This window comes from Chiloscyllium punctatum, chromosome 16 (genome assembly GCF_047496795.1).
Source record: "Chiloscyllium punctatum isolate Juve2018m chromosome 16, sChiPun1.3, whole genome shotgun sequence".
In the NCBI taxonomy this organism is placed as follows: Eukaryota; Metazoa; Chordata; class Chondrichthyes; order Orectolobiformes; family Hemiscylliidae; genus Chiloscyllium; species Chiloscyllium punctatum.
The window spans coordinates 8,687,527-8,711,228 of record NC_092754.1 but is presented as its reverse complement, the minus strand read 5'-3'; the positions used below and the strand labels follow the sequence as shown (position 1 = coordinate 8,711,228).

The 23,702-nt window shown below is 43.3% G+C and overlaps 1 protein-coding gene across 12 annotated transcripts in view; it reads right to left on the bottom strand.

Moving 5' to 3' along the window:
- The window catches only part of samd11 (sterile alpha motif domain containing 11), a 318,649-nt gene that overhangs the window by 205,245 nt on the left and 89,702 nt on the right, over positions 1 to 23,702 (bottom strand). The gene's annotated exons all lie outside the window — the stretch shown is intronic.

The window sequence follows — 23,702 nt, the reverse complement described above, 5'->3', positions numbered from 1 at the left end:
CTGGAGGCACATGTAGGCAAAAATGGATAAGGATGGTAAATTTCCTTCTCTATAGGACACTAGTGAACTTAATGGGAGTTTACGACAATTTTACAAGGATGCCATCAGGCTGGATATTTCCAAACAGCCAAGTCAGAGATGTTAATACGCATCCTTGGAACAGTTGGAACTTGAACCAAGGCTTCCTTGTTAGGGATGCCATTAGCTTCAATTCCACATTTGTTTGGTGATTTAATTCAAATTTCACCATCTGCCAAAGTGGGAGTCAAACCCATAACCCCAGAACATTAGCCTGGGGTTCTGGATTACCAGTCTACTGACATTACCAATACCTCATCCAAAGTGTTGTGTAATGTATCAAATCCCTCCAACTAAAAACAGAATATTCAGATTCTATACAGTGCATGCCAATTCTTTCCGAACTCACATATTCTATCATTCTTCTCCTACACCCTGTGCAGTTCTAATACAGGATGCACCTTTTCTAGTTTTTTCTTCATATTTGCATTTACATGCAATACCCTCATGAATTAATGTGACACCTGCATACTGAAGCCTCAATATCCTTCTTATGGTATGAAGCACAATATTGTACACATTACATGAACAGAGATCTGGCGGTACAGTGGCATAGTGGTTAGCATTGCTGACTCACAGTGCCGGAGACCGAGGTTCAAATCCCGCCTCAGGCAACTGTTTGCGTGGAGTTTGCACATTCTCCCAGTGTCTATGTGGGTTTCCTTCCTCAGTGCAGATTAGGTGAATTGGCCGTGGTGTAGGGGAATGGGCCTGGGTGGGTGGCTCTTCGGAGGGTCGGTGTGGACTTGTTGGGCCGAAGGGCCTGTGTCCGCACTGTAGGGAATCTAATCTTTGTGGGCGGCACAGTGGTCAGCACTGCTGCCTCACAGCGCCGGAGACCCGGGTTCAATTCCTGCCTCAGGCGACTGTCTGTGTGGAGTTTGCACGTTCTCCCCGTGTCTGCGTGGGTTTCCTCCCACAGTCACAAAGATGTGCAGGTTAGGTGAATTGGCCATGCTAAATTGCCCGTAGTGTTAGGTAAGGGGTAAATGTAGGGGTATGGGTGGGTTGCGCTTCGGTGGGTCGGTGTGGACTTGTTGGGCCGAAGGGCCTGTTTCCACACTGTAATGTAATCTGATCTAATCTTATAGGCTGATCATTTTCCCTTAGTTGTAAACTTCACTAGAGATAGGTGAAACATTTATTTACCCATTAAAGATTAGAACGTAGAATGTTGGCATCCTAACTTCTATAAATGGTAATTAGCTGGCCACACGCAACAGGCAGAAGCAGATTTTAAAGATTAAGGGGGTTAAAAAAAACATACCTTCATCAGATGGGCAAATATTAGTTTAAATCCGTCTGTCTTTGGTCTTCACTAATGGTGCTGACTGTGATGAGGTAGAGCACAGAACGAGTAAAACAAGTAGCAGGAATACGGTGAAGGAGAAACAACCTACCCCGCACATCTCCTTGACAGACCTTTGTTACAAAGACTGAGCTCCCCAGGGATTGAAGACTAGTTTATAAAAAGAGTAAAAGAACTTGCAAAGTCACTGATTCCCAAGTCTCAGTGCAGACACGTTACATTGACATACCTTTCACCAACACAAGATTTACCACCAGAGGTTTAGCCAATAAAGATACGGGGTTAAGTTGCATGGGAACATTGTGGTCTGACCTAACATTTCTTAACTACAGAATAAACTGTTTCACCACTGAATTTATAATGATACTTAAATTTAAACACAGGAATTACTAACAAGTGAACTTTTCACACTTAATTATCCTGAAGGCGATGAATACAAGTTAATTATTTCATTAATATAGAAAGAGGAAGTTGCTTTGAGTAAGGATATGTGTTGAGATGATTAAGCTTAGTCAGTCAGCTTGGTTTATAATTATACTTACTTCACATCTGAAATCAAATTCTCTCGCTGGCAACCATTTGGAGTGCAAGGTCACAGAAACAGCAATGAGATGAACAACTGGTTTGTTTCCTGGTCGTGAGAGGGAGCTCATCAGAACATGTGGAGACAGAGTCATAGAGATGTATAGCACAGAAACAGACCCTTCAGTCCAACTCGTCCATGCCGACCAGATATCCTAATCTGACCTACTCCCAATTGCCAGCATTTGGACCATACCCCTCTAAACCCTTTCTATTCATAGACCCATCCAGGTGCCTTTTAAATTACAGTTGTAATTACAGTGGAAACTCAATTATCCGAACGAGATGGGCGGGCACTGTTTCGTTCGGATAATCGATTATTCAGAATATCGATTAAAAGCCTTTCCTCCAGGGCTCAGAGTTTTTAAAGTCTGCTCCCCGTTCAGGAGACTGCAGCAGCATACAGCACGCAAGACCCTACCCCTCCCCCCAACCCCCGCCCTCCCCCACAGATGCACCGCCACCCCCCCCCCAAACCTGGTCGAACACCCCCCCCCCCCCCCCCAACCTCCAGCACAAAGTGTGCAAGCCCCTGCCCCCCAACCGCTCCCAACCCGGTCCACCCCGTCCCCCACACCTAATCCGGTCCATCCCCGCATTACAGCACAAAGCGTGCGAATCCCCACCCCCACCCCAGTCCATCCCCAGCCCCAGTCTGGGGCATCTGGACTGTACACTGACAACAAGACTGCTGCTGCTGCTGCCTTTGTGGGCTATGTCTCCAAACAGCACACTTTTTACTGCAATGTTTTGACCGGTTCCCCATTTGCCCTGCACAGGACAATGTTGGAGGGATTATTCCTGGGAAGCGGGAGGTGGGGAGGTAGGGGGTTAGGGTACACCCCTCTGTAGAACTCCAGGGAAAGTGTGGGTAGAGAGAGAGATGGGAGGTCAGTCATTTGGAGATGGTGCCTGTTTAATTTCTGTAAACAAAAGACGCAATCACTGTTGGAAACACGTCTTTGATATGTTTCTATCAGGACCTTGAGATCTCCTTTGGATAATCTGATTTTTGGATAATTGGTATTTGGATAATTGAGGTTCCCCTGTACACCAGCCTCCACCACTTCCTCTGGCAGCTCATTCCATACACACACCACCCACACTGTGTGAACAAATTGCCCCTGAGGTCCCTTTCACCTTAAACTTATGCCATCCAGTTTTGAATTCCCCTACTCTAGCCATGACTCTCATGATTTTACAAACCTGTATAAAGTCACCCCTCAGCCCTCGATGTTCCAGGGAAAAAAAAGCCCCAGCCTATTCAGCCACTCCCTGTATTCAAATCCTCCAATCCTGTCAACATCCTTGTAAATGGGCTCATATTTCTCTCATTCCACAGTCCAACCCGGCACACATAAACACTGTCACCCTCACACACATTTTCATAATCATCGTTGTCATCGCTGTCCCTCGATTCGAGGATGAGATACACTCAGAGTCTGCCTGTGTCCATGTTATTGAAAATCCCACCTCACACTACTTTTAAAAAAGCACCTTGGAATCTTCAATGAACAGATGAGCAGATGTATAAATAACATTTCAACCAAGTGGCAGCACAATTTATATCAGAGGAAGTTCATCAGAGCTGTGCAGGAATAATCCTGTAAGTAGGGCTTAGGTCATACAGTCATACAGTATGGAAACAGACCTTTTGGCCCAACTAGTCCATGCCTCCATAATCCCAAACTAAACTAGTCCCAGCTGCCTGCTCCCTGGTCCTTATCCCTCCAAACTTTTCCTGTTCATGTACTTATCAAAGTGTCTTTTAAACATTGTAACTGTGCCCATATCCACCACTTCCTCAGGAAGTTCATTCCACACATGAACCACCCCCTGCGTAAAAAAGTTGCCCCTCGTGTCTTTTCATAAAATCTGTCTCCTCTCACCTTAATAAGTGCCTCCAGTTTTGAAATCCCCCATCCTAGGGAAAAGACCCTGACCATTAACTCTATCCTCAAGAAAGCTTGAATTCAAAGGCAAGAGAATGTTACCGAGTAAATCAAGTGAAGATTGGAAGAAATAAACTTTCCTGTCAATTTGATCATCCCTTGTCTGTCACAGACAGAAAAACAGACAGTCTGAGAGGAAGCAGAAATAGGTACCATCTCTCTTTGGAGGGACTGTCTGTGGTGCAAGGATTGGTGTTGCTGTGCGGTGATAAGAAATTAAGCTGGATTTTTTTCTCACAACTCTGTTATCTGGTTTCCTAAGAAAAACAGCAAAAGATTAGCAGCTCAATCATCAAACCTTCAGAATGACTTCCGTTAGGACCAAACCATTTTAGTTTAAGTGAAGGGTTTCTCTCTTGAAAAAAAGTGATCTGACATTTGATGTGTCCGATGAAGGTCTACAGAGTTTCCTTCCAACTTGGAGAGTGTTTTCTCATAAGTTGTGATTTATTTGTCCATCATCATAGCCAGAAGCTTCGCCAACTGCGGGCCAGGCTCATGCTGAAGAGGTCAGGCAGCATCCGAGGAGCAGGAAAAATCGACATTTCTAACCTCTCTAATCTAAACTCTGGTTTCCAGCATCTACAATCCTCACTTTTGCCTAGTCATGCTGAAGAGGGCTGTAGGCTCAAAAAGATACTGAACATAAAGATATGGCCAAATTGTTGTCTTCTGCAGAGAAAGGGCAAGGCAAAGGGCTCAATGAGTTCTGAACGAATGTACGATTCCTCAGAGTTGGAGATGACGTGTAAGCATTCTGGGTTAGCGATTACTCACTCCAGACCCACTCAGGAGCAGGATGCACTCTGGAGTGAACAAGGAGGCAACATTTTTGGGCAAGATAACCTTGTGGATGAGAGGGACTAATCCCTGTCCCCACCCCACTTCAGGATGGGTCCATATCCGTCACTGTGGGAACTCCAAGTAACATGTTAGTAATTTCCTTGATTAAAGTCAAAACTAGCCCTTGTGAATCATAAATGGCCTTAGTGGTACTATCACTGGACCATTAATCCAGAGACCCTGGGAATGTTCCAGGGGAAAGTGAGGACTGCAGACGCTGGAGAGTCAGAGTCGAAAAGTGTGGTGCTAGAAAAGCACAGCCAGTCAGGCAGCATCCGAGGAGCAGGAGCGTTTCAGGCATAAGCTCTTCATCAGGAATGTGGGGGCAGGGAAGGAGGTGGAGAGATAAATCAGATGTAGGGGTGGGGGAAGGTAGCTGGGAAGGTGATAGTTAAATGCAGGTAGGGGGGTGATGGTGATAGGTCAGAATGGAGGGTGGACTGGATAGGTTGGAAGGAAGATGGACAGGTAGGACAGTTCAAAAGGGCGGTGTCGAGTTGGATCTGGGATGAGGGTGGGGGGAGGTGAGATGAGGAAACTGGTGAAATTGACATTGAGTCCTAGAACTCCACCACCACCAAATCCAAGCCACCCAACGCCTGGTGGAAGAAGACCTCATATTCTGCCTTAGGATCCTCGGCATCTTCCTTACCATGTATACACTCCACCCTCCCACCGACCTATCACCATCAACCCCCACCTGCATCGACCTATCCCATTCCTAGCTATCTTCCCTCCAGCCCCACCCCCCATTCCTGATGAAGGGCTTATGCCCAAAACATCGATTCTCCTGTCCTCGGATGCTGCCTAACCTGCTGTGCTTTTCCAATGCCACACTTTTCGACAATGTCATGGAGAAGCCAGGTTCAAATCCTGCCAGGGCAGATGGTGGAATTTGAATTCAAAAAAGTCTAGAATTAAGGGTCTAATGATGACCATGAAACCATTGCCAATTATTGGGAAAAATTGGTTTACGAATGCCACTCAGGGAAGAAAACTACTCTGTTCTTGCCCATATGCGACTCCAGACCCACAGCAATGTGTTTGACTCTTAACTGCCCTGTGGGTAATTAGTGATGGGCAATAAACGCTGGCCTAGCCAGAATTGTCCACATCCCTTGAACGAATTTTTTTAAAAACTCTAAGGAGGAGGCTAGTCAGCCCATCACGTCCAGACTATCTCACCTGAAAGACCCACTCACTTGCCCTTTCCCTGTAAATTCCCCCTCATCCAATACTTTTCCAATTTCCTTTTGAAAAATTCCACTGAATGAGAATCCTAGGATTTATCACTGCCCTTACCAATTTGTGAATTGGCAAAGCGGCAGTGGATTTGTTGAATTCACTCAAAACCTCTCCTCACTCCACCATAGTAAAGCCATTTGAAGCAGAACGGGCTAATATTGCCACTGCAATTGCCCTCTGGATTAGGAAATGAATAACAACAACTAACTTGCCTACTCCTGATCTCCATCCATGAGCCCAGCAGGAGCTGCTGAACAAACATCAAGAAACAATAGGGTTAGGCTCAGCTGCCTAACCTTGCTGGAGACTCATATAAAATAAGTGGGCATCAAAGTAGCAAGATAATGTCTCAAACTTAGACAGCCTTTCTTGTTTGAAGTAGGTATTAATGCTCAAGTTGGCTGAGTGCTGCTCTATGAACAATACTGACAAGCCACTGGAATTCCTACTGTGTTAAAATGGAAGCTTGAATCAGCTCAGAAAATGTAGCTAGGTCTTACTCTGATGAAGATTGCTTTCCTTAGCTTTTCCAATCTAATTCACTTTGTCTTTTTTGCTATATCCACGTGGCATATTTTGTCATAGAGTCACAGAGAGTTACAGCACAGAAACAGACCCTTCAGTCCAACTCATCCATGCTGACCAGATATCTTAAATAAATCTAGTCCCATTTGCCAGCATTTGACCCATATCCCTCTAAACCCTTCCTATTCATATTCCCATCCAGATGCCTTTTAAATGCTGCAATTGTACCAGCCTCCACCACATCCTCTGGCAGCTCATTCCATATATACACCACCCTCTGTGTGAAAAAGTTGCCCTTTAGGTCCTTTTAAAATCTTTCTCCTCTCACCCTAAACCTATGCACTCTAGTTCTGGACTCCCCTCACCCCAGGAAAAAGACCTTGTCTATTTACCCTATCCATGCCCCTCATGATTTTATAAACCTCTTATAAGATCACCCCTCAGCCTCTGACGCTCCAGGGTACACAGTCCCAGCCTATTCAACCTCTCCCTGTAGTTCAAACCCCAGCCAACCCCAGCAACATCCTTGTAAATCTTTAGAATCCCTTTCCACTTATTTGTTATTTCTCATCTTTACTCTTATCTTCCTTTGGTTTATCAGGAAAGTGAAGTTGAGGCCATAATCCATTGAGCTTCAATATTACCAAAGCATGGAGGATGTGAATGGCCTAGTCTTGTTGCTAACTCCTATCTTCATGTTTGGCTGGATGTGAAATGAACCGAGGCCAGGCCAAATGCTAGATTTGGGCACCAAATAATTGGACGATTATTCAAAGAGAAAACACTGTGGAGGAAAAGCAAGGGAGCAGGAACAGCTGAATCGTCCTTACAGTGGATCAGTACAGACATGAGAGGCCAAACAACCTCGTTCTGTTGCCACTCAATCTTAACTGGACACCAACGATGGAAGCCTCAACTGTCCCGAATGTAGCAGCATTGCCATTTTGGAACTGGCTCAGCACTTTGTCCACAACGGAGGGAAAATTCGGGAATATTGACAGGGTGAGGTAAAAATAACACCACCGTATAGCAGAGGAGAGTGAATACAACCTATCACAACAAGGCAGCAGCCAAAGTTCTCAGCTGCAGACTGTGGGAGGCATTCTGTTGATGTAATCAAGGTTCTTCTCAACAACCTCCAGAAACCTTCAGAGCTCCACGGTTTTTAAAATAGCGTTGTTAAAAAAAAAATCAGACATTCAAGTCTAATTAGCTGATGACAAAATATGAAGATGTTATAACATGACCGACTACTGCAGCTGGTTTCATTGTTTCACAGCAAGAAAATCAGATTTTTGTAAACTCAGAGTGAAATTTCTTTTTTAAACATGCAGGATAACTCATTAGCGTGACCACAAGTTAACTTGGAATGTCTTATAGTCGATTACCATAGCTGCTTACTGGGACTCTGCTGAAGCAACTAACACCAAGTTTGGGCATTTGAGGAACTAAAACAATTGCTTTGCTGAATGGTTTCTCCCAAGTCACTTCCACCTTCAGCCTCCTAAATCCATCCGTTAATTTACAAAGAAGAACCACAGGAAAGTGGACAATGATGATGACTCATAAATCACCTTCTCGGGTCAAAACCAACGTTACAAGTACCAGGCCTTGTCCCAACTGATTACATCGACCACAATCAAAGACAAAATTCATAATGTCTGCACATCAAGTGATTCAGAGAGTGAAAAGTCAGTCCAAAACATAGGCTGTTAAGTGTCTCCCAACCTTTTATCAATGCTGTGGATCAATTAGCAATCTTCCCTTTTGGTTGCTGCTAACAAGTTGGGCAATTGGGGTTGCAGTTTCAAATTATGTCATGTTAAAAACAAACTTATCAAGAGAAAATGTAAATTTCACAAAACGATTAATTGCTGAAAAATTACACAATTAATATTCCCCTTTCGTGGCTCAGTGGTTAGCTCTGCTGCTTCACAGCACCAGGGACCTGGGTTCAAGTCCAGTCTCAGGCAGCTGTTTGTGTGGAGTTTGCACATTCTCCTGGGGTCTGGGTGGGTTACCTCTGGGTGCGCCAGTTTCCTCCCACGGTCCAAAGATGTGCAGGTTAGGTGGATTGGCCTTGGGAAATATGGGGTAGGGTGTGGGACTAGGTCTGGGAAGGATGCTCTTCGGAACCTGGTGCAGACTCGTTGGACTGAATAGCCTCTTTCTGCACCGTAGGGATCCTATGATTGATTCAATAAATTCATTGTAAGTTAGTTGCATTATGTTGTGGGAAAAGTATAGACAAACTCTGATGTGATTGTTAGCCAGGAGTGGCAAGAAACAGCCATTCACACTTAACTAATGATTGGTGTGGAATCTAAATGCCCAGTTGAAGTTTCAACACTGTTTCTCCTTCACCAGCTTCACAGCAGTGGCTGTGATCAAAGACTCAGACAGATGAACAGACCTGACAGCAGAGGATGGGAGGTATCTACTCAAATATTCCCCTCCAGAGAGGCTTGGGAATTCCATAAGAAAGGAGCACACAATCCACCCACTCAGCTCTAGAAACAGAGGACTGAGTGAAATAAATTCAAACCAGGCCAATAACCTAAAAGCCACCATCGACTAAATAATAACAAAGAAAGTCAAAAATGTTTTTGTTTTTTAAGCTGGTATCAAAAAGGAAAACTCAAACCATTTTCTATGAACAGTGCAGAAGTATTAATCAATAGAGAAAGAAATAAAAAAAACAGACAAAATTTTTCTTCATTCTAATATAGTGCCACTGAGCTTCCCCAACAAATAGATAGCTTTAGATTCATCAAATGCACCAAAGTGTAGTCAATAAACATTGCAATATTGTACTAGTTACATTGTAGTAGGTGCAGAAGTAGTGTCCCTACTTCTGAGCCAGGAGACCTTGCTTCAATTGCTACCTACTCCAGAGGTATGTAATGACATCCCTGCACAGATTAATTAGGAAAATATTTGAACCTTGTTCCCCAGCAGCTAACAGAGAGAATGAGGAGAGTCCTTTCCCAAGTTGCCAGGGTTGGATGGTTTGAGCTATAGGGAGAGGTTGCATAGGCTAGGGCAGTTTTCCCTGGAGTGTAGGAGGCTGAGGGTGACCTCATAATGGTTTATAAAATCATGAGGGGCGTGGATAGGATAAATAAACGAAGTCTCTTCCCTGGGGTGTGGGAGTCCAGAACTAGAGGGAATAGGGTTAGGGTGAGAGGGGAAAGATATGAAAGGGACCTATGGGGCAACTTTTTCACGCAGAGGGTGGTACGTGTATGGAATGAACCGCCAAAGGAAGTGGTGAAGGTTGGTACAATTGCAACATTTAAAAGGTATTTGGATGGGTATATAAATAGAAAGGATTCTGGATTCTGGATTAGTGGTGCTGGAAGAGCACAGCAGTTCAAGCAGCATCCAAGGAGCAGCGAAATTGACGTTTCGGGCAAAAGCCCTTCATCAGGAATAAAGGCAGAGAGCCTGAAGCGTGGAGAGATAAGCTAGAGGAGCTTGCCGGGTCTATATTGTATGCACTTTTTTAAATGTAACTGGATTGTCCTTTTATGTACAAATGTCATTGTTGCTGTCTTGTCATATGTGAAACTGGGATTTGTGGTTTGTCCTCATCTCCCTGTAAACTGGTTGAACGGTAGGATTTGGGGCCTAGCTTTGGTGCTCCTCTCCCTTGTAAAATTGCTGTTGTATACAGCTGTAAATGTTAACTGTTATTTGCAAACTGTTTTGTAATTGTTTAATAAAATAAAAAAAAATGATTCAGAATCCCCTCAGTTCATCAACTGAATCTGGAGCTGGCTGGCCACAGCCAGTGTACTGTGCAAATGTAAATAAAGGGGTGACTTGGTGATGGGATACCAGCCTCAGTGCAGTTATTTCACCTGGGAATGTCAATGGGAATTCCAGTCACCAACTTCCAAAGAAGGTGGAGGTACTCTAGAGGAGACAGTGGGACAATTGCAGAGGACAGTTTAAAGCACAGCAAAATTATCTAGTAAGTGGAAGAAAATCTACACCCTGACAACATTTATTCTGGGATCCCTCTCATTAGGTCATCTCAAACCAACAACCCATAAATGCATATCATAAACGAGGGGACATACCAATCTGAATACTAGGAATCTGATATACTCTACCTAATTTGACACTTTCAATAATATCTGACAAGTTCTTTAATTATTTAATGAATCTGCATAAGCAAATTAGATCTATTTAGCAATATTCATTTATCTCTCTAATGATCATTGTCAAAAATTGAGCATTATTTTTAAAACACAGTGGTATAAGTAAATTACATTATACAACAAATGACAGAATACTGGTCTCAATTGATATAAATTGCATAACATTAGACACTGAAGCATATTAAAAACCAAGATCAAATCAGGATTTTGGATTGCATCTGCAATATAAATTCATGCTCATTTCTACTTTGCTGACCTTTTCATTTGAAGGGCCTGCTAGCCATTTACATTGAATCAATGTGGACAATATAAAGTGTGGGAGGTCACACCTTTCCAGGGGGTTGTGGGTCCCACTCTCCACCTTCAGGCCCCTTTCCAACTGGGTGAGCCCACTTAGCAAAGCTGTAGCCTTCTGCTGAATGCAAGCACAAATGGTGCACTGTGAGTAAGCCAGAGACAGCTGTGAATCCACATTCCGCCCCATCCTATCCCTGAGGGCCGAAGTTAATGAGACATGCTCCTGTTGGTTCTTGTACAAGTGGGAACATCCTTCACCACCATCCAGTTGTGACATGACTAAACCAAATCAGTCACTGCTTACACGCTGGCCAGGTTGTCTTTCTCCACAAAGGTTCAAAGTAGAGGTTACCAAGGATTTCCTAACCATTTCTGTGCAAAATTTCCCATCAGTAACAGCAAATGATAACACAGAACGAAACTAAAGATCTGCACATTTCTCACCTTCTGGTTACAGATGTTTTGGGGGTAAACGTTGAAATGTATGCACTTGTTTTTGGCCACACAGCAGACATAACACATTCCAATTGAACAATGGAACTACCTGCATCCTAACTTGAATTGGCCCAATTCCTCATTGGATATTTAAATCATGCCTGCACCATCCTCAGAAATGTAAATTTGTGGTCTAATTCCTGTGAAGGGTGTTACTGGAACAATTTCTGTGTTAATTGAGTGTGTATTTGGGCGTGGTCTAGTTGGAATTAAGAGTAGCTGATTTTTGTTACAAGATGCATCTTCACCTCCCCTTGCCAGTGATACTCATATTCCAACCCCGGATGAATTTTTAAAAAACAATTCTTTTGGATAGTGAACTCTTCTGCTAAATCTTGATTGTTCCAGAATTTTATTTGCTCTAAAATTAAGTTAATTGTCCAAAGCTTACAGATCCATATCGCACTGTGACTCCACATCATGATGTGAAGGTGTCAGTGTTGCACTGGGGTGGACAAAGTCAGAAAGCAAACAACACCAGGTTACAGTTCAACAGGTTTATTTGAAATCACAATCACAAGCTTCCTTGTCACCTGATGCAGGAGCAGCGCTCCGAAAGCGTATGATTTCAAATAAACCTGTTGGACTATAACCTGGTGTCGTGTGACTTCTGAGTTTATACTATCATCAGTAATATTTTACTTAAATACAACTGTATTATTTTTGGTTGATCTTCTGAGTTAGGACAAATTTTAGCAGGTACTCAATACAGAAATGATTTCTCTAAGATGTCTAAATCTGTGTTTTATTTGGCCCGCCTCTGAAATTAAGTTTTCTCAGCAATATTATTCTGCAGCCATGACTATTTACTTATTATTTAATTATTCACGTAAATTATTTATTTTCTTTGGTTTGACCGTTTTAATTTTGCAGGATAGCAATGCTCCTGTTGCCTATAGCTGTACTTAAGAGCTTTTCTCAGCTTTCCCAGTAAATAAAAGGAGAATTCCCACCTTCTGCAGGTAAAAATGGATGAGTACTGCTGGAATCCTGAATGAGTGTGCCTCCTGTTTTACATGCTGAAGTTATCTCGTATGTCAGATGAAACTGGTTGTTGTGGTATTAGAGAATCAAACAGATATTCATTAAAACTCTTCCGTTCGAAGATTACATTCTTTGGGCACATAAGTGTCCGGACTAACGTTAAGCTTTAGTTTACAACAGAGGGTGTGTGCTTCCAGTGAAGGGTCATGCTTCAAGTATTCTGAGGTAAGATGGAGTATAAGATCTTTATAACCTCAGGTCACATGAAATGGCGATACCCTCAACGAGTTTCTGGATGTATACTAGGAGAAAGTGAGGACTACAGGATACTGGAGATCAGTCGAGAGTGTGGTGCTGGAAATGCACAGTTGGTCAGGCAGGATCTGAGGAGCAGGAGAATCAACGCTTCGGGCATAAGCCCTTCATCAGGAATGTATACTGACATACTGGTGATGAAACAATACGTCTTCCTGAGGCTTTTTAACATGAATTTTATTGTAGCCTTAATAAACAATCCTCATTGTCTTAATGACTTTACTGAATGAATCCTGATTAAATTATTCCCGTCTCCTTCACAGCTTTATCAGCTGAATTGCATTGTCTGTAACTTTAATAAACAATACTCATTCTTTTCATCGCGTTATTGAATTAATTTCCGTCTTTGCAAACCCCCTCCCCCCCCCACCATGTGAACTGTCTGTAATGCTACTAAGTGTTCCTGTTGCTTTATGGGGTTTTTTTCCTGAATGACTGTCAGTATGTTTGGTTTAAATAGATGAATGTTTGGTTTAAATAGATGAATGCTACCTTTACCACGCTTTTAATTAATGGACATTTGTTTCTATGCAGCTTTAGTAGCTTCCTAACTTCATTGTTCTGTTGACCTTATCTGCTTAGGCTTCCAAACTGCCCTTTTATCATTAATTCCTGCTTTACAACATTTCTTGGATCTGTGACCCTGTTTGAAATTGCTTCAGTTGCCCTTGATTTACCTCCCTGAAGCCATGCCTTATGTTTCTGCCTGCTACAGCAACAACATTTCTTCTGAGCTCTGTTACTACTTCACTTACTCGTAGCCAGTCCAGCTTGGGACTGCTGCTTTCTTTAAGCTTTCCCCTTGCCCACCAGAGATTTCTCACTGAGCCTCCAATATCCATTCACTCTCCAACTGAACCTTCACTGCTACAGATCCTCAGCACCTAATGCAGTCTATAATTAGTACAACTAGACGTTCAGCTCCACAGAGTTCCGAGCTCACACTCACTGCCATGCACCACATGCTTGTTCGAAAATGCTTTCGACCATCGACTGTAGATTCTGCCTTGTAGAATCTTGCCCGGCTTTTCTCTCCTGCAGGTTTCTTGAAAGCTCAGCTCCTCCAGCAGCTGTCTGCTTGCACAAGTAGACTTTTATTTGAAGGATTCTCAGACATCGGCCACTTGCTGATTTTATTTCAAAGCTGGAGTGGTGCCAACTGTTGGCACCATGTTGTATAATGGATCCTCACCACAGCTCATCATGGTGTAAGATCTACCTGATAGGATCGCTGTCACCATCACCTTTCCTGGTCAAGATCTACATGGCTTTGTTGTTCTCATGTGGCAAAGGAAAACGATTTGGTAGTCTAATCAGAAGAGTTAAAAATCACACAACACCAGGTTACACTCCAAAGGTTTATTTGGGATTTGTTGTTGTGCGATTTTTAACTTTGGCCACCCCAGTCCAACACCAGCACCTCCACATAATGAGGAGAGACTCTTGTCTTAAACAAAATTTAGGTTATTCAACAATAGCAGCTAGTTACAAGCGACATTGTTACTGAGGTAAAAACAATGTCTGTCGTACCAATGACTGCAGATGCTGAAAACCAAAATACTGGATTAGTGGTGCTGGAAGAGCACAGCAGTTCAGGCAGCATCCAACGAGCAGCGAAATCAACATTTCGGGCAAAAGCCCTTCATCAGGAATAAAGGCAGTGAGCCTGCAGCATGGAGAGATAAGCTTAGAGGAGGGTGGGGGTGGGGAGAGAGTAGCATAGAGTACAATGGGTGAGTGGGGGAGGAGATGAAGGTGATAGGTCAAGGACAAGAGGGTGGAGTGGATAGGTGGAAAAGAAGATAGGCAGGTCGGACAAGTCAAGGAGACAGTAACTGAGCTGAAAGTTTGAAACTAGGATGAGGTGGGGGAAGGGGAAATGAGGAAGCAGTTGAAGTCCACATTGATGCCCTGGGGTTGAAGTGTTCCAAGGCGGAAGATGAGGCGTTCTCCCTCCAGGCGTCTGGTGGTGAGGGAGCGGCGGTGAAGGAGGCCCAGGACCTCCATGTCCTCGGCAGAGTGGGAGGGGGAGTTGAAATGTTGGGCCACGGGGCGGTTTGGTTGGTTGGTGCGGGTGTCTCGGAGATGTTCCCTAAAGCGCTCTGCTAGGAGGCGCCCAGTCTCCCCAATGTAGAGGAGACCACATCGGGAGCAACGGATACAATAAATGATATTTGTGGATGTGCAGGTGAAACTTTGATGGATGTGGAAGGCTCCTTTAGGGCCTTGGATAGAGGTGAGGGAGGAGGTGTGGGCACAGGTTTTACAGTTCCTGCAGTGGCAGGGGAAAGTGCCAGAATGGGAGGGTGGGTCGTAGGGGGGTGTGGACCTGACCAGGTAGTCACGGAGGGAACGGTCTTTGCAGAAGGCAGAAAAGGGGTGGGGAGGGAAATATATCCCTGGTGGTGGGGTCTTTTTGGAGGTGGCGGAAATGTCGGTGGATGATTTGGTTGATGCGAAGGTTTGTAGGGTGGAAGGTGAGCACCAGGGGCGTTCTGTCCTTGTTACGGTTGGAGGGGTGGGGTCTGAGGGCGGAGGTGCGGGATGTGGACGAGATGCGTTGGAGGGCATCTTTAACCACGTGGGAAGGGAAATTGCGGTCTCTAAAGAAGGAGGCCATCTGGTGTGTCCTATGGTGGAACTGGTCCTCCTGGGAGCAGATACGGCGGAGGCGGAGAAATTGGGAATACGGGAGAGAGCCCTCAATATTATGGCTCATTCCTTCAGCCCATTGAGTCTGTGCAAATCAAACACAGCCACCTACCTACTTACTTAGCTCTGCTTCTCTCTCCGTTCCAAACTACCAAGAGACCTCATACAGATTGCCTGTCCTTGCCACCCAGCCACCTCCTCCCAGGTAGAAACAGGTTGCTGTATATGTGTCCGAACTTTTCCCAGGTTAAAGCACCACTGCTAGACACCTGACACTGGTATAAGTTTAGCTATCAGGCAGGTGGTGTGTGGAATACATTGCAGGAGCAAATCATAGAATTGTTAGGGCACAGAAGGAGGCCATTCAGCCCCTACTTCAGTTCTATCCCCAAGTGCCAATGTCCTTCCTTTTATCCATTTACTTGGACAGCACTTCTATCCAAATAATCATCCAATACTCTTCTTGAATGCCTCAATGTCTCCACCACATTTGCAGGCAGTGCATTCAATTACTCGCTGTGTGAAGTAGTTTTTTTCTCACTTCATCCCGGTTTGGTTTGTACACGAAATCTATCAGCTCTCATCCTTTTTACTTTCATGAGTGGAGCACTGTCTCCCTATCTGTGCTCTCCAGCCCGCTCATAATTTCGAACACCGCTCTCAAATCTCTCAGCCTTCTTCTCTCAAAGAAGAACAGTTCCAACTTCATCAGTGCAAATGTGTAAAAGAGAGGAAAATGAAAATGTTTGGTGAGCGTAGAATAATTATATTGGAGAGTGCAGCAACTCACATACAGTATCGCCTCAGGGTTTTCTTGCCATTTTAAACAGGATGAAAATTGAACCAATATGACCATGAACTCAATTTAAAGACAAGCTAACTAGAGAAGCTCCCACCACAATTCCTTCTGTGGCCAAGCACAATGTATCTGCGTGGGATTGTGATCTGTTGTAATCTCTTTGATCTTTGAAATCACACAAAACAAGCTGAGAGTGCCTTAAGAGAAGACAGCCGTTATGAAACTGAAAAGGCATTTTGTCAAATGCAATCTCTTTCCATGTTTTGAACACACAGAAAGATGCCTTTCACCCCACACGCCTGCCACCTCATTTTGATGGCATACGTCAAATTTCACATCACCAGCATTTCACAGAATGCATCACCAACCTGCAACGTTGCAGGGTAGATTTTCTGATGACATGCTCTTCTCCTAGTAGGGAGCTTTACCACTGGGATTGCCCGTCAAGAATCCATGTGCAGGTCATTTTGTCAATAACGCAATGCTTGCGTTCTTGTGCAACCCCATGTTATAGAAAAATCACGCTTTCGAAACAGCACTTAAAGTGTTGCCGATATAATCGCGTTACAGCCAATACACATTTTACAATTTCGTGCTTTAGAAACAGTGTCCCCAGTCCGTCAACCGTGTTACAGCAAATTCATGTTCACAAAATGCATGCTGTAGCAGAACGACCTGTACATCTCCCACTTTCTGCGGTCAGTTTAGTTTTGAGGGGGGAGGGGGTAATGCACACTGAAAGCTGCAATTTGAAAATTTACCCTTGTATCAAACATATTGCTTACCGATAAGAATTCTCTTTGAGTTGCCTGTATCTGTTTCGTTGACTCATCTTCTATCTACATTTGATTCATCCTTGATAATTGAGCATCACTAGCTGGGTCACCACTTATTGTCTAATCCTCATTGCTGTCAAAAAGTCAAGAGTAATTTGGTACAATCGAATGGCTTGCTGGACCATTTCAGAGAGCAGTTATGAGTCACCCACATTGCTGTGCGTCTTGTCCAGATCATGTGTGCGAGTGGGAAATTTCCTTCCTGAAAGCTCATTAGTGAAGCCAATACAACAATCGGGTTGGGATTGTTTAGCTCAGTTGGCTGGTCAGCTGGCTTGTGATGCCAAGATTGCGGGTTAAATTCGCACACCAGCTGCGGTTACCACGAGGGACTCTCTTTCTCAACCTCTCCCTTCGCCTGGACTGTGTTGACCCTCCGCCAGTTATCTCTCTCTCATGAGAGAGAAGCCATATGCTCTGATAACCTTTACCCTACAACAATCTGACACCTATATGATCAAAGTCAGAAGTCACACGACACCAGGTTATAGTCCAACAAGTTTATCTGAAATCACAAGGTGAGACTTGACAAAGAAGCAGCGCTCCAAAAGCTTGTGATTCCAAATAAACCTTTTGGACTATAACCTGGTGTCATGTGACTTCTGACTTCACCCACTCCAGTCCAACAGCAGCGGCTCCACATCATACTTACATGGTCAGCATGCCAACACCAGCTTGTTATCCTAGATCTACTAATTTAAGTAAATTTCAAATGATTGTGATGGGATTTGTACTTATGACTCTGAATCATTTGTTGTGACCTCTACATTCTAGCCCAGGAACAGAACCATGATGCTACCACAGATAATATCAACAATTAATTTGTAATATTAAAATCCAAACTGCAAACAAGGAGTTTTCCCATATTTCTCATGAGGTGAAATTGCAATGTTGTTTTTAAGCTTTTTTTTGGAACCTGTTCCAAAGATTACAAAATAAATAGGACACAAGCCAACAATTCTTAAAAGCCCTTTCCCAAGCAGCCACTTTTATTACATATTCCCATCCGTTCTTTGTTAAGGAAGGTCTATTGTCTGGCCATTTGTCATTTTAATACTGCATTATTGCTGGGATAAAGCTAGCCAGTTCCTTTTAGCATTGGCTCTTAATCCTCATTAGATCAATTGCAGCTTCCTGAAATCCTGGCTCAAATCCAACACACACTTGGTAAAAGGACATATTTGAAGGATTTTTTTGTCTCTCCCCATGGATTGTGAGCCCCTGCTGTGCAAAGGAAGCACCTCCAAATGTAATTTATTTCCTTCAAACAGATGTACCTACATGCATGCATGAATACACTGCAAAACAATTAGAAATTTGTGATCTAATAATTTTAAGCACACTTTGTATTTTGAGGTGAACGATGAATATTGAACACATTCCATCTCAAGCATCTCTGGCTAACAATGTGCCTGAACCACAGCCACTGAAGGATACCCGCTTCTGAACTTCTGTGGCATTTCTCAGTTTTCCACCTGAGCATTTCTGTGGCATTGTTAAGTGTAACTACCAACTTACTGCCAGTTTTACCAAGTGGTGGTAATTTCCTGGCTATAAAATCTTGCCTGCTTGGAGCTGAACCAAAAATGGCCCAAACTCAACTTCCTGTTGTATCTTTAAACAGTCAACAGACAGGAAGCTTTCAATTCATCAGCTGATGCTGGATTTGGAAACAGGTCTTGGCAGGAAAGGAGATTTGATCTTGCTATCCACATCCTGATCTATCTTACTTTCACACCAAACGATCCAAAAAGCCTTTACAAAGCAACACTGCAAAACTGTATGGTCCAACTCTGGTCAAAATATCGACGTCATTCCTGTATCCACTTGGTCTGTCGTGCTGATCAGTGTTTGAGGAGCAGAGTAGATCAACCCATCAGGAGCACTAGCTCCAACATTGTCAACTACACCTCCACCATCCTCTATCCCCAAGATCTCAAGTACACCCAGATACTTTCCCAGCTATTAACTCTTATCCAATAGTCTTTCTTATGGAATTATGAAATAAATTCTTATGAAATAAATGATGATGACCCTTAAACCAACCTTTGGGAATGTTCAGACAGTTCATCAAGTAGAAGAATATGAGTGCTGCTTTTCCACAAAGTGGCATTATGTACAGATGCACCACTATCCTTCAGTAGGGCACAGTTTCAAAGTCTTTTACAAAAGGAACCAATATGAGGTGAGAGAAAGACATTTGTTCCAGGTTTGGAATGTACTGCCTGGAAGAGTGATAGATGCAGTTTCAACTGAGGCATTCAAGAGAGCAGTGGATGATTGTTTAAACAGAAAGACCATGCAAGATTACAGGGAAAAGGCAGGAGTTTGGCACTAAATCAAAGTGTTCGACAAATCAATGCAGACAAGATGTGTAAAATGGGCTCATTCAGTGCTGTAACAGTTCTGCAATTCTAAGTAGTTCACCGACATGATTGTTGTTGATGTGACCATTATAATGATCATAAGCCAGCTATTCAACTACAGAGGCTTCACGGCTGAGCCTAATCCAGTGCGCACCCTTTCCAACAATGGAGCTCTGATGAAAGCCAATGTAACCTTGAGTTAATTCTGTTTCTCTGTCCCCAGGTGCCACTTGAAATCCCGGGTATTTCCAGCATTTGCTATTTCCCTTTCCATTATGAAGTGACCACGAGACGGTTTGAGTTCTCTCCCTTTCCTTTAGGGGCCTTTCTTGTCACCCCCAGCATGTCTTAGACAAATTGACAGAGGCTGCTCATCAAATTTAAGGTCTTCCTGATCTGCTGTGGATACATTGAAGGAGCCACTGTAAGTTGTCAGCCTCTGGTTTGCAGATGGAGCACTTGCCTGAATGATTTATGTTACCTTATTAATTTAGCCATTTAATGCATTTCTGTTTTTACCAACCCCCTGGGAAAACTGTAAACCAAAGTAAACTCATTTTACTTAATGACCGCCAAATGAAAACAAATTATCAACAAGATTCTACATTTTGTAGGTTCTACTTTGACATGAAATCAGAACCAATACGAGCTAAGCTTGAATTAACTAATATTTCAAATAAAAATGTAAATTTCATTTTAAATAAAGTCATTACAACAAAGGGGCATCTCATGCAACCCAAGCATTTGCAAGATTCACTGTATAAAGGTGGTACTTCATAGCTACACATCTCCACATTAAGTTGTTTCCTATTCCATCTTTACGTTTCATGGGTGCGACTGTTTTGAGCAAGGTGGACTTCTATAAAGCCTCACTCTTTCAGGTTACAACTGTCCTGATGGTGTAGCTTTCCAGACTGCGTTTTCTGCCAGTTAATCAAAATAGCTCATGGTTTAGCCTTTCTCAGAAAACTGAGAAATCGGTTTCTCCCTGCTCTGCAGCATTTCTGAGCTACTCACTCAGCTTTTTAACATATACTTTTCGAGTCAGCTCACACAGTACCTCCAAGAACTCCTGTTCCCTTCTCTGCCACACAGAAAAACTCCTCTTCCTCCTGAGAGTGATTTGCTGCTTCTCCTCACAGGAACTTATGATGTTCCTCTTATTGTCTATGACTGCTTTCTCTATGCGTCAGTACTTGCATGATGATCACCTTCACCCACCAGCTCCTCTGCTTGTGGCTCAACTTCATGTCTACCAGCTTTGCAGCTTCTTTCTCCCTGTTGGTACAGCTTCCAGGTCAAAGGCCACCAGGTCATATGGGCCAGTATTTCTTATTTTCTGACAAAGTTATAACTAATCCTTTTAGAATTGATGCAAATTCTTAAAGATTCTTTCTAAATATTATTTTAGAACAATTACAGATTCCACAAACATTTAAAGAAAATATAACTTTTCCTTATTATACAGTTCTGGGTCAAAAGTCATCACACTGTGGACCACCAAATTTATTTTGTTATATTACTGAAATAAAGGTAGTTATATTCAGTCTAGCTTTAAGTGACACATAAGTTTATATACGTAACAACTTACATTTATATTCAACTTTTTATAGACAAATGCCTTCAAACTACTTCACACATGTAAAACTTTGACAGATCAACCCGTGAGAATATTCAGAATAATCAACATTCTTTTGGAGGGGTCCAACAGAGGGGTTGGGAACAGAACTCCAGTAAGTGAGACTATGACAACGAAAGCATAGCTGTCATTGCTGGGTAATGTGAAGACATGCTAAAGGCAAAAGTTAGAGGAAGAGACAGTCTGTACAAGTACATACTAATAGGGAAGGGTAACAAAGAGTCAGAGCAGATATATGGGGTCAACTGGCTTGTTTCTGAGCAGCAAGTTGCTTGTTACTCTGTGTGACATGAAGTGCGACATGAGGAAACACAATGATTGAGAGAAACAGAAGTAACTCTTTCAAAACCATAAGCGAAACAGAGCAATGTGAGGCAGTTTAGGGTAGCACTTTGTCAGACTGCATCCTTGCTTCAGTAGAGCCTGCCACAGAGCAATAGGATATAAAATTCCTGCCCACGATTATGAACACAGTGGGGGCTGAACTCCTCAAGCAGCATGCCTGTTAGCATGCTCACATAAGGCTGCATTAAGCATTAGTACAACACTGTCTAAAAGGGTTAATGTGCTAAAATGCTGCCTGCCGAATGACTTACCGCAAGAATTCTTTGGCTTTGCTTAAATCCATCTTTACAATATTCAAGTCCACACTACCCACTAGGAATCACTTCCAAATGCTTTCTCCCCTCATTCCCCGAGTAGGAAGTGCACAGTTCCTTTCCTTGTTGCTATGAAAAAGATTATATTCTTTTCTTTTCACACAATGTTCCTTTTCACATTACTGTGGCTCTGTCTAAATAGGTTAATGTGCAAAACAGTGCACCAACAAAAAAAAATGTATGAACTGGTGAGCCACCACAGGAAACTGAACGAACACCCCCATCCCCCACAGAAAAGAAAAACCATCAGCTTGTCAACTCGGCTATGCCATCTGGAAGAAGCAGCAAGCGATGACAAAAAGATAAGGCAACTTCTCTCCAGGGAGAGAAAGCGGAAATAACCGTGAGGAGTTGACAGAAGGACAAGTTACCACAGGCCACTGCTGGAAACCTGCCAACAACGAATCACACTACAGCAACGGCACTCGCTTCGGGAACACATATTTTTGCTTCCCGTTTCGCCCACAGGAAGTGTGGGGGAAGACGGGGGCCCCCATCACAAAGGGGAGACTTTCTCTAAAAGTCCCGTTCGGCAAGAGGTTGCATCAGATCTTCACAGATTTACTCCCAACTCCACCTGAATGTCTGCTGCGTACTTTCACAATTAAAATGAGGTTAGAAGTTTTGTTTTAAAACAAAACAGAGGGCTGTGGGAAGTCCTGCCAAAACCTGTGGCATGAAGTGAATCAACGATAGCTTTGTTTTTTTTTTGAAAAAAGGGAAGTGGGTAAATATTCGCACTAAAGAACACTGAAAAATGTTATATAAAGGTACGGGTGGGGAGTGTGGGGGAGAAAGGGAAGCTAAGGAAACTCTGAGCCATCACGCTGATCCACACCATGAGCACAGTTGGCAAACTTTGGGAGAAGTTACAGCATTGCAGTGTGTGATTTTGGAGCTCAAGCAGGAACAATGATGTCTATCCCACTTTAAAAGTGCCAAAACAGTGGCAGCTGAATGTGTACCCTCCTTCAGTTCTTCGAAAGTCTGATCTTCCGCTCCAAAGGGAAAATTCGCTGGCCGCTGGACCAAGTAAAGTTTTCAACTCATCTCTTTCTGGGATATTTCATGACCTAAGCTAATAGCTAATAGCATGCTGGCCTTCATAACAAGAGGAATTGAGTATAGAAGCAAAGAGGTCCTTCTGCAGCTGGTGAGACCGCACCTGGAATATTGTGCGCAGTTTTGGTCTCCAAATTTGAGGAAAGACACTCTGGCTATTGAGGGAGTGCAACGTAGGTTCACGAGGTCAATTTCTGGAATGGCGGGACTATCTTACGCTGAAAGATTGGAGCGACTGGGCTTGTATACGCTTGGGTTTATAAGGCTGAGAGGGGATCTGATTGAGACGTATAAGATTATTAAAGGATTGGACACTCTGGAGGCAGAAAGCATGTTTCCGCTGATGGGTGAGTCCCGAACCAAAGGACACAGCTTAAAAATAAGGGGTAGGCCACTTAGAACAGAGTTGAGGAGAAACTTCTTCACCCAGAGAGTGGTGGTTGTATGGAATTCTCTGCCCCAGAAGGCTGTGGAAGCCAAGTCTCTGGATACTTTCAAGAAAGGATTGGATAGAGCTCTTAAGGATAGTGGAATCAAGGGTTATGGAGATAAGGCAGGAACAGGATAATGATTGAAGAGGATGATCAGCCATGATCATATTGAATGGTGGTGCTGGCTCGAAGGGCAGAATGGCCTACTCCTGCACCTATTGTCTATTGTCAAATAAACTGGATCTCAAACGTTGTGCAGTACTGCTGCTATAATAAGATGGTTTGCAATCTCTAAGATTGTTGCCAAAATGCGGCAAAAGTAACATTGTAACAGATAGAACTGTATCAATGTCTCTGCTCTGATACAATAGGAAAGCTGAACACAGTGCGTTTCTAATCATACAGACAATGCGTTGTACAGGGCACCATACATAGTCTTTGTACAATTGCCTCACAAATCTATCTTC